Genomic DNA, 10,848 nt, shown 5'->3' with positions numbered 1-10,848 from the left:
GATCCGTGATTTGTCAGGTGTTTTTTTTTTTTTTTTTTTTTTTCCCCTGTGCTGTCCAGGGCAAAGTGGCCCATCTGGCTGACAGGAACATCCGCTCTGCTTGACAGGCAGGCCCGAGAGGAGTCGGAGCATCAGGCAATCATAACTCACCGACACGAGCCATTAAGTATCAGCCTGCTCATCTCTGGCAGAGTCCTTGCTTACTACGCAGTCTTCGGATGAGAGTCATTCATTTCCCACGTGCGCAGGCCTCCCACCAATGGACATGAGGTTCTGGTTTTCTCAGAAGTTACAGTTCTCCCTGGTACTAATGAGCTAATATTCTGGCTTATTCATCAGTCTCTTGAGAGTTTGCACAGCCTGGGCGGGTCCCTGACCTCTGAGGCACCAACCAGATACAGCTGCTGCCTCTCAAAGTGGAGGACACGTTCCTGGGACCTGGTGAGCTCCTGTCCTCCCTCCGTCTTTCCTGCTCTTGATCCCCACTTTCTCTTCTTTCTCTTCATCTTTTTTTCTTCTGCTGCACCCACTTCCTCTCTTTCTCTTCCTCGGTGTCATGTCTCTGGTATGAATCATGACATAGCATTCTTGGTTAAGCTAACGGATTTTGGAGCCTGTGGGGTTTGAGTGCTGGTTCTGTCATTTAGTAGCTGTGGGCTCTTGGGCAAGTTATTTTAAGGTCTTTGTGACTCATTTGCAAAATGGGAGTAATAACACTTGCCTCGTAAGGCTGATACCAGGATGAAATAAATCAGAGCAGCCCCTGGCACTGGTGGGTACTCACTCACTCAGTGTCAGTTAAGTGACAAATCCTGGGTGCCTGCCACGTGACACATTTGTGCTGAGGGTTTGTATAGATGGTTGGGAGACAGAGACCTGCCTCCAGGGCACATGTAGGAAGAATGGGGAGGAGGAGGCAGGGACATCAACAGGTCATTTCAAAGTATGCACTTACCTGATGCTGGCTCACAGTGAGGGGTGATGTCCCTTGGGGACATTTGAGTCTCAATGCTGTCTGTCTTTTCACTGCCACATGGGTCACTGCCTAGCGCCAAGAGGTACACTATATGGGTCTAAGAGCCTTATGTGGGAGGGCGTTTGGGAGAGTAGTGACACCTACAAGGAGAGGCTCAGAGGGCATGGGGAATGAGGTTTGTGTCTGTTGCAGACTTTCAGACGTGCCTCTCATTGGGTGTTTGGGGCTGTTCCCCACATTCTGTACCAGTCATTTGATGAGACGTTCAGAGGTTCCTTCTTGGTTTATGGCTCCTGCAGTCCTGGTGGCCTGCAAATGGAAAGGTAGGTGTGTTGGTGAAGATGTGAATGTAGCACAATCCTGATGAATCAATGACTCCTGTACTGACAGTGGTCTGATTGCTGAGGTTGGAAGTGCCCAGGAGACCTGATGTCCTAACCAAGAATAAAGAAAGAGATAAGATTGTCTCCTTAGAGGTATGGGAAAGGATCCATAAATGTCACCGCTATTCCTTCCCAGGGGCTTTGCAACCTGTTGCCCTGAGTGTCCCACTAAGGGGATTGCTATTGAAGTCTGCTCTCTGAAGACCATTGTCATATTCTACTCTTTTCTCTTTCATCAGATGCATGGATTTGGTGTCTTTGCTAATAGATGTCACACTTTTAAGCAATTTAAAAAGTTAAATTAATTTCTTTTTGGAACAGGTGAAGAGTTGGCGTGCATTAAAGTCAAAAGGTACTGAAGAATATACAGAAAGTTTCTCCTGCTCCCTCTTTAACCACCTGGTTCCTCTCCCCAGGGCAATTAGTGTTAGCAGCTTCTTGTGAGACTGTCAGATCTTTAGATTAAAGAGACCAGGATTTATAAGATTTCTATTAATTCAACATTTCTTTATTGAGCACCAACCAGGTGCCAGGCGGTAGAGGAGAACAACAGGGAATGGTCTCAGTTCTCTGAGATCCCATGGCGCACTAGGGGCGGAGGCCAACAATTATAATCTGATTTTATTAAAGGGGAAATAGAGAGAGGAAAATAAGCCAATAATGGAGACAGAGGACCGTCTGTAACCCACCTTTTGGATTTTCCAGGCCACCACAATTGGAGCGCTGTAGAATTCATTTCTTCCCTGGTAAATGAGCTTTTGACTCTTTCTCTTAACTTAGTCTCATAGAATTGAAATCTATTTTGGATCATCTGCTAATTAAAAAAAAAAAACAGCTTTACTGAGATACAGTTCATGCAACACAAAATTTACCTTTTAAAGTGTACAATCTCTCATATTCTCCTACACTAGAATCATGCATTAACAAGACAATCAATTTTAGAACCTTTGCCTTACCCTAAGAGGAAACCTCATACCTCTTTATTATTACCCACAATCTCCCCATCCCCCCAGCTACTGGCAAATCTATCTCTATAGATTTGCCTATTCTGGACGTTTAAATGGATATACATGGAGTTATGTAATATGTAGCCTTTTATGTCTGGCTTCTTTCATTTAGCGTCATGTTTTCAAGGTCCACCCATGTTGCAGCGTGCACAAGAGCTTTGTCTGCCTATGATGGCATAATACCCCACTGTGTGGATAGACAACATTTCGTGTATCCATTCATCAGTTGATGACATTTGGGTGGTTTCTATGTTTTGGCTATTATGAATAATGCTGTTATAATCATTCATGTACAAGTGCTTTTTTGAAAGCTTGTTTTTAATTCCTTTGGGTGTGTACCTGGGAGTGGAATTGCTGAGCCATAATGTAATTTTATATTTAACTTATTAAGGAATCACCAAATGGTTTTCCACAGCAGCCACACCATTTTTACATTTTCACCAGCAGCACATAAGGGTTCTAATTTTCTCATTTTCCTGCTTTTAAAATTGGACTTTTCTCCTAGATGCTCCTTCTGGAATCATCTACTTCGCTGCTCACTCTGCTGCCTGTGGACTCACCTCAGGCCTCAGCCCCTACTTACCTGGTGGCTGACCTAGACAGAATTTGTAAATCATGTTTATCTTTTTTTTTTTTTTAAAGATTTTATGTATTTATTTGACAGAGAGAAATAGATCACAAGTAGGCAGAGAGGCAGGCAGAGAGAGAGGGGGAACCAGGTTCCCCACTGAGCAGAGAGATTGATCTCAGAGCCTTGATCCCAGGACCCTGAGATCATGACCTTGATCCCAGGACCCTGAGATCGTGACCGAAGACAGAAGCTTAAACCACTGAGCCACCCAGGCACCCTTATTGTGTTTATCTTTAAACTTTACATGTGAGAGCTACAGGCCATCACACCTGTATTCATGTCTGGAGAATGGAAGAAAAGATCTTGGGAGGCAGAGAAAGAGAGGTCAGGTGTATATAGTAATTGTACTAAGTTCCCTTTTGACCCCAAGGCAGTGACTAATTGCTTCTTTTTTTAGTTTCCCCACTTAAGGGAGGACTGAGTGGGCTCTAGGTGAGTCCAGTGGGCTGGAGAGAGAGAACTAGGGAGCCAAGGACAGAGAGAGGGAAGTAGAAGGTCAAGGACTTTGTCCAGGGTTAAGCCAGGAAGATTTGGAGGCCAGGTGGTATCTAGAGGGCACAGAGGTGTCAGCAGCAAGCCAGGAACCCCAGAGCTAAAAATAAAAGAGGACAAAGCATGCTCCATACCAGGGGAGGACAGGTAAGCCAGGACTGACCATGCAGCCCCAGCAGAGTGCTTCACAGAGGCTGCTGGATCTTGAGCCCTGCTTGACCTAATCCCAAGCTATGGGCTGCTGGCTTTGTAGATGCAGAGGTATTGCAGATGTTGGGAAGGAAGACTTCTATTACTCCTGGCAGAGGCAGAGGGAGGGGATCTAGGGTGCTGAGGATTAGGAAGTGTGACCCTTAGGGAGGATGGTGGCCCTACTCTGCATTCCTGCAACCCCCAGTCATTCAGCCTTCCGTTGTGCTGTGTGGCTATCCAACAAAGCACTGACTGGTTGGGAAGTGGAAAACGTAGTCATTCCAGCAGCCTTGGAAGCTGGGAAGCTGGGAAGCCTCAGAAGCCACTAGATAGAGGTTGATGCCAAGGTGCAGACCTGTTCTGGCTCACCTGTACGTGCAATGGTAATTGACATACTTATGTACCAGGCACTGTTCTAGGCACTTTACATGTGTTGATCCATTTAACCCTCAGAAAACTCTGATTTGGGTGCTCTAATAATGCTAGTTTTCCAATGAGGAAAGTGAGGCACAGAGTGGTTAAGCAAGAGCTCCCCAAGACCCAGCTGGTAAACGCCAGAGCAAGGGTTTGAACATAAACCTGGACAGTCTGCTTCCAGGGTGTGTAGTTTTTTGTTTTTGTTTTTGTTTTTATTTTGTTTTGGGGGGAGAGAGAGAGAGAAAGAGAGAGAGAGGGAGAAAGAACAGGGGTGGGGAGGGGCAGGGGGGAGGAGGAGAGAGAGAATATCAAGCAGGCTCCACACTCAGCATGGAGCTGGATGAAGGGCTTGATCTCACGACCCTGAGATCATGTCCTGAACCAAAATCAAGAGTCGACGCTTAATGGACTGAGGCACCCAGGTGTCCCTGGAGTGAGTAATTTTAACCACTAGGCTATGCTGCTTGTGTCTTTGAACCTTTGTTGTCTCTTTCCCCTGTCCCTTCCAAGGTCCTGAGGAACCAGGGTCCACTGTCTCCTAGATGTGGCTGAGATTGCTCCTCCTCTGCTGCCTTGGCCAACATCCCTCTCCTCCACAATTCTACAGACTCTAGATCTCTTCATCTATCTCTTCTAGCCACCGCCCCCCGCCCCCCACTCCCGCCATTTTTCCTTGTCTAAGCTTATCTGATTTAGCAAAATACAAATACAAAACTGAAAAAGCAAGCAAAGAAAAATCACAAAATTCCAAAACTGGAATGCCCAGTTACTACTGTGTTTTAGAGAACCAGCGAATGATTTTGTAGTGTAATTATGTCCCAGGGGCATACTTATGTTTGGGAAATACTTGTGCTACATAATTTTTTGTTGTCTCTCTCAAGTTAAAGTATAACTAGGGGCGCCTGGGTGGCTCAGTGGGTTAAGCCTCTGCCTTTGGCTCAGGTCATGATCTCAGGTTCTGGGATTGAGCCCCGCATCGGGCTCTCTGCTCAGCAGGAAGCCTGCTTCCCACCCTCTCTCTCTCTGCCTGCCTCTCTGCCTGCTTGTGATCTCTGTCAAATAAATATATAAAATCTTTAAAAAAATTAAAGTATAACTAGCAGTTCCGTGTTTTATCTGACAAACTTACTCTGTTTTTTGGGCTTTGTGTTGGGGTCACACGTAGATGAAGAGTTGCTGTTGTGAATACTTCCTCCTCCAGATAGTCCCCAGAATGTTCACTGTCTATCCATCTTATTATGATTCCTGGGGGACCCTGCCATTAGAAGATGGGTGTGGTGAAAAAATAATGAATACTGTTTTTCTAAAAATAAATAAATTGAAAAAATTAAAAAAAAAAAGAAGTCTCTATTAGGGACGCCTGGGTGGCTCAGTTGATTGGGCGGCTGCCTTTGGCGGGTCATGATCCCAGCATCCTGGGATGGAGTTCTGCATTGGGCTCCTTGCTTGGCAGGGAGCCTCCTTCTCCCTCTGTCTCTGCCTGCCACTCTGCTTTCCTGTGCTTGCTCTCTCTCTCTCTCTCTGATAAATAAATAAATAACATCTTTAAAAACCCCATATGCTTATTTAATCTTATTTCTCTATTTCTGGATTTGAAGACACAGCCTTACCAATCCCAGAGCAGATGAATGTTTATGAGCCCGTGCTTTAAAACCACACCACAGAGTTTTTGAAATTCTGAAGATGTGCTGTTTACTGATCTTCTTCCTCTCCTTCCATTATGCTTCTCTATTTGCTCCCCTTTAAGAAAGAATTTTCAGATTAGTTTTTTTCTGAATCTCCTTTTGGAAGACCCATGCCAGCTTTCCACCAAGTTCATGTTCTTCAGGTGTCCTATGATCTCACATACAGATTCTATCAACATATTTGGAATAAAAGTCAGGCCCATTGCTCTTTGGTTCTTTGGCTCCTCTGTAGGCTTTTATAATAGGTCCTACATTTTGGCCAACATTTCTGCAATTTCACCCTTCAGAGCTCTTGGATGGATGCCATATAGTCAGCAGGATTTATTTACACCTAATTTTTCAATTAGGTCTAGACTGTCTCTACAACCCATGTCTTGCATGCTTCAAAAGATACTTTGAGGGGTAGAAAATTCTCTCCTGACCTTTCCCATCTGCTTGAAGTTGGCTGTCTAGTTTGGGCCTATAGTAGATCCTAGAAGAATCAAAGATGTAAAAAATATGGTCCCTGGCAACAAATAGCCTATAGTCTGGGAAGGAAGATGATAGAGTTAAAAAATCTTTCAGCGGCAAATTACAGAAAAATTAGCTAGAGGTGGATTAAACAAATGAGTTTTATTTATTTATTTATTTTTAATAATAAGTAGTCTGAGGGCAGGTGAATCCTGATGTTGGTTTAGCTCTTCAACAATGTCCTTAGGGACCAGGCCCCATAGGTCCATTTTTAGTTATTGGTTTCTCATCTTTGTGCTCTTTGCCTCATGGCCACAAAATAGCTGCTGTGGCCCCAAGCATTATGCCCCTGCTTGAGGCTGGAACAAAAAGGAAGAGTAGGACACCACCTGTTTCTGTTTCTGTCATTGGGAAGAAGCACCTCCCACCCTACCCCTGCCACTTCTCCCAACCAAACATACGAGACTTGAGCTCATCTATCATTGGCTACAACACATGTCATATGGCCACCCAAGCAGTAAAACAGGCTAGGCTAGGAACATGAGTGTTTAGGCTTTTCAGACTCTTTGGTGGAGGTAGGCAAGATTGGGAATGGGTGTTTGTTTAGCTAATGAATAGTATTCTCCTTGGAAGGGAAGCCATAAACATGCCAATGTCACTGACAGCCTAAGGCAGTTTCAATGCCAGAGGAGTAGCACAGATTCAGACCCAGCAAATCAGTTATTCCCCTAGCTTCTTGCTTTATGTGGAGTTTAGAAGGAAGAGAGTTGCTCATGAACTGAGATAGCCATGGAACTTAAGTTGCAGCAGGAAGGCTGGATGAGATTTAGACGTTGTTGGGTTGAGGACATTCTAGGTCAGAGAAATAATGGAAAGGACTAGAGATGGGGACACAACTGTCTTGAAGGGCAGTGAGCATGGAGTGTGGGATCATGTAGAGTAGAAATGTACCCAAAGGACTGATTTTGGTTAATTTTCCCGAAGCTGTACTCTTGAGTTTTTCAGAAGCTGCAGCTTGCCTTACATGCATGAAGAAGAGTAAGCACTGTGTATGGAGAAAGTTCCCAGCAAAGTTCTCTTCAGATGCATCGTGTTTCCCAACATCCTCTGCATGGGCTCTGAGCAAGCACATTTTTGATCTGCTCATGCTGAAGAGCCTCTTTGGCCCCCACTCCAGTTACTGTCCACCTGGTCCTTCTTTCTGAAGCCCACCCTCTACTTCTTATCTTTGTACTCCTTTGCATCTCTGGAATGGTTCCATTGCTTTCATCTACTTTGAGATGTTGTCCTTTGTGCTCAGATGTTGGCAGTTATGTTTCCTCTCTACACTTGACCTTTTTTGGACATTAACAATCCTTCCACACTCATTGAGCTCTTGACAACTGATGACCTCAGGCTTCATGATTGAAATCTAATCCGGGCCACCATCCTTGACCCAACCCTACAACTAAACTTGGTCAAGCTATTATCCAGTCTTGTTCTTCATTCAGTAAGCATAAAGTAGTCATGGAAAGCCTTGGTTGGGAGAATCCAAGTCAGTAAAAGACATGTTAGGAAGCTCTCCATGACAGTGGCATTTAGAAGAGGTTGTGGGGAGGAGATCCAGTGGTGAGCAGAACGGTCAGGAGGCTGCTGCAGTAACTTATAAAGATTTGGACTGGGCAGGGGCAGGGCACATCCCTGATATCAGAAAAATATGAAAGGATGTGTCAGTGGCATTCGGGACATGATGATTTTGGTTTGGGAAGAGAAGAAGAAGCACAACAGGAAGCCAGTGTTTCTAGTGGGAACTGTTATTGGGAATAGCAGACAAGGAACCATTGAACCAGGTTTTGTTTGGTTCGTTTTTAAGAAGATGTATTTGGCTTTGGGCAAGCTTCGTGTGGAGTGGCAGCAGGGTTTCTAGGGGAAGACAGTGTGGGAGTTGAGAAAAGGATCCTGGTGAGAAGGAAAACTTGTAGGTGTTCACTGGGAACAGCAAGAAAGAGGGGTTAGGAAAGAGCAGGGAGAAACAAGGATGGTGGAAGGTCAGGAAGGGGAGGGGAAGTTGGAGAAGTAGTTGCAGGCAAGTAGAATATGTGAGGGTCTGAGAAACTAGAACAGGAGAGTTTCAAACCTGAGGGAATGGCAGCCATGGCAGCCCACAAGCCTCTTCCCTCATAAGGTAGAGCATTCAAGTCCTTTTGCTGGGTCCTTATCATTTCTAATTTCAGTCCTGTCCTCATGATAATTAAGAACCTTTTCCCTCTCATCAGTTTTCTCCCTTGGGGTGCTTATTTTTACTTTTGGAGCCAAGTCAGATCCTGCAAGATACTTTTCCAATACATTTTAACCTTAGTTAATTCTGAGTTTCATCTGCCTGTCACAATGAGTGAGTTTCCTCATTCCCCTGATTTGAATGAATATTTCTCAGGGTTTTTTTTTTTTTTTTTTTTTTTTTTTTGGTTTTTTTTTTTTTGGTAAAACAAGGGCAGAACCTCTTATGTGGCCGAACAGCAGTGCTGTGACATTTGGTTGCCTTGTAAGGCTTTCGTTTGTTTGTTTTTGCTTCTTAAACATTTTTCCTGGACTTCCTGAGAGATGCTAGTGAACATTCTTCAGGATTCCTGTGACCTTTTTCCTTCTTTCTGTACTTAGCAGCTCATTCTTGTATTTTCCTAGTTCCTACTGAAAGCCTGAGGTGTATCTTACTATGGATTTCTTTTCTCTCTGATTGTTGGAGTTAATTTTGTGTTACAATGTTAACAGTAGCTAACATTTGTAAAGTGCTTTACAATTTACAAAGCACCTCGCATACATTTTCTTATTGTATCTTCACAGTAATTCTGTGAAACAGTTTAGGTACAATTGTCCTTGTTTTACCAATGAGGCCTCTGAAGACTCCGACAGTAATAGAAGGGGACCTAGTGATTAAGATCCTTGACTTACTTTCCTTCCTCCCTTCCTCCCTCCCTCTCTTCTTTCCTTCTTTCCTTCCTTCCTAATATCACATTTTTTTCCTTTAAAAAAAGAAGAAAGACAACATGATCATTTGAGGAAATTTGGAAAGTCCACAAAAAAATAAAGAAGCAGATATACATTGTTATCTACTCCACTGTCCAGGAAATGCTACTGTCAGTACTTTGTGGTGTTTCTTTCCAGTCCCATTTCTATAGATTGGTGAAGACTTAACATGATTAAAAGTTAACCGCATCTCATCTTGATGTTTGAGCCTGACTTTTAAGTGTAACATTATATTGTGCACATTTCCCCTTGCCATTCGACTATTTGAAAATCGATTCTAGCATGTGGATATTATAATAATCCATGTAACCATTCCCCTCTTGCAGGACCTTGGAGTTGTTTCCATTTGGGGCTTGTACGAAAACACTTGTGATGAACATATTTTATACTACAAACACCTGTCTGAACATCTGTGTTCTAAGAGTAAGGAAGGAAGGGCTGCATGAAAGAGCCTATCGCTCAACCATATTCCATAGATGTACTAGCTTTTATCCAACAAGAAGCCTATCTTACCACACCTTTGCCAGCATTATTATATTTTAAACCAATTATTAGTTTTATGGATGAAAAACAAAGTTCCATTGTTTTGTTTTACATGTCTTTGTAAATAGCTTACGAGACAGAACTTTTCCCATTTGTTATCTGTTTCCTGTTAGAGTCTATCGTATTTTCACTTTGTTATCGATATTTAAGGTTTTATGTGAGTTAAATGGCTCCCTAATTCTTGATGCTCCCCCAGACACCATTCATGCTGTCTTCCCCCACCATAGAATCCATGCTGAAAAGGGGATTTCAGCCTACTATTAGAGGAAAAAATAATAAACTGAATCAACTCATATAGAATGCATATGATGTATAGGTCCCCTTCTCCAAACAGCCCTCTTAGGGCCTTGTACCTGGCACATATCATGTAAAGGTAAAAATAGGTGCAAGTATGCTATAGATACTTGTGGAATGAGTCAATTCATGTGGTTCCAAGGGATTAAATTAGATTAGGATGAGGATGGAAAGGGAGAACTCCGTTGCTCAAGGACGGGATGAGCTACAAGTAGTGATGAGATGTCCAGGTAGGGACATCCTGGTCTAAGAGGGACTCTAGTACCATTTCAGGGACTGGAATAGATTATTCCATTGGCCCAGAGGTTTCCTCTCTGCCCATTAATGTAGTTTGAGACATTATACAAAATGTCTTGGTACCTTTGTTCTAGGTCACAAATGGCAAACAGATTTCATCCCATGTGCCAGTTCCTATGGGCTGGTCGTGGTTGCCTGTAGGGCTGGTCGAGTAATATTATGCTGCTGTACTGGGTTCTGCAGAGCAGAACACTGTGATTTAGCAATAATGTCTTCCATGGGGCCTGGAGCAGGAAGGTTCATGTCTGTGTCATCTTTGTCTTTTATTTTTTTTTAAGACTTTATTTATTTACTTGTGAGAGAGAAAGAGAATGAGAAGGGGGAGGATCAGAGGGAGAAGCAGACATCCTGCCTGCCGAGCAGGGAGCCCAATGTGGTACTTGATCCTGGGACTCCAGGATCATGACCTGAGCCTTAACCAACTGAGCCACCCAGGTGCCCATGTGCCATCTTTGCCTTAAGGAATCCCTCCAACCCT

General features: G+C 43.7%; 1 long non-coding RNA gene across 1 annotated transcript in view; it reads left to right on the top strand.

The window, feature by feature from the left end:
• Positions 1-372: 372 nt before the first annotated feature.
• Positions 373-10,848, top strand: part of LOC309864853 — a 36,098-nt gene continuing 25,622 nt past the window's right edge. Inside the window, exon 1 of the long non-coding RNA XR_014311794.1 lies at positions 373-441. This is a non-coding gene — a long non-coding RNA (uncharacterized lncRNA). The remainder of the gene's footprint in view (positions 442-10,848) is intronic.

This window comes from Mustela nivalis (assembly GCF_964662115.1).
Source record: "Mustela nivalis genome assembly, chromosome: 5".
In the NCBI taxonomy this organism is placed as follows: domain Eukaryota; kingdom Metazoa; phylum Chordata; class Mammalia; order Carnivora; family Mustelidae; genus Mustela; species Mustela nivalis.
The sequence above is the reverse complement of the archived record's forward strand: the minus strand, read 5'-3'. Positions and strand labels throughout refer to the sequence as shown.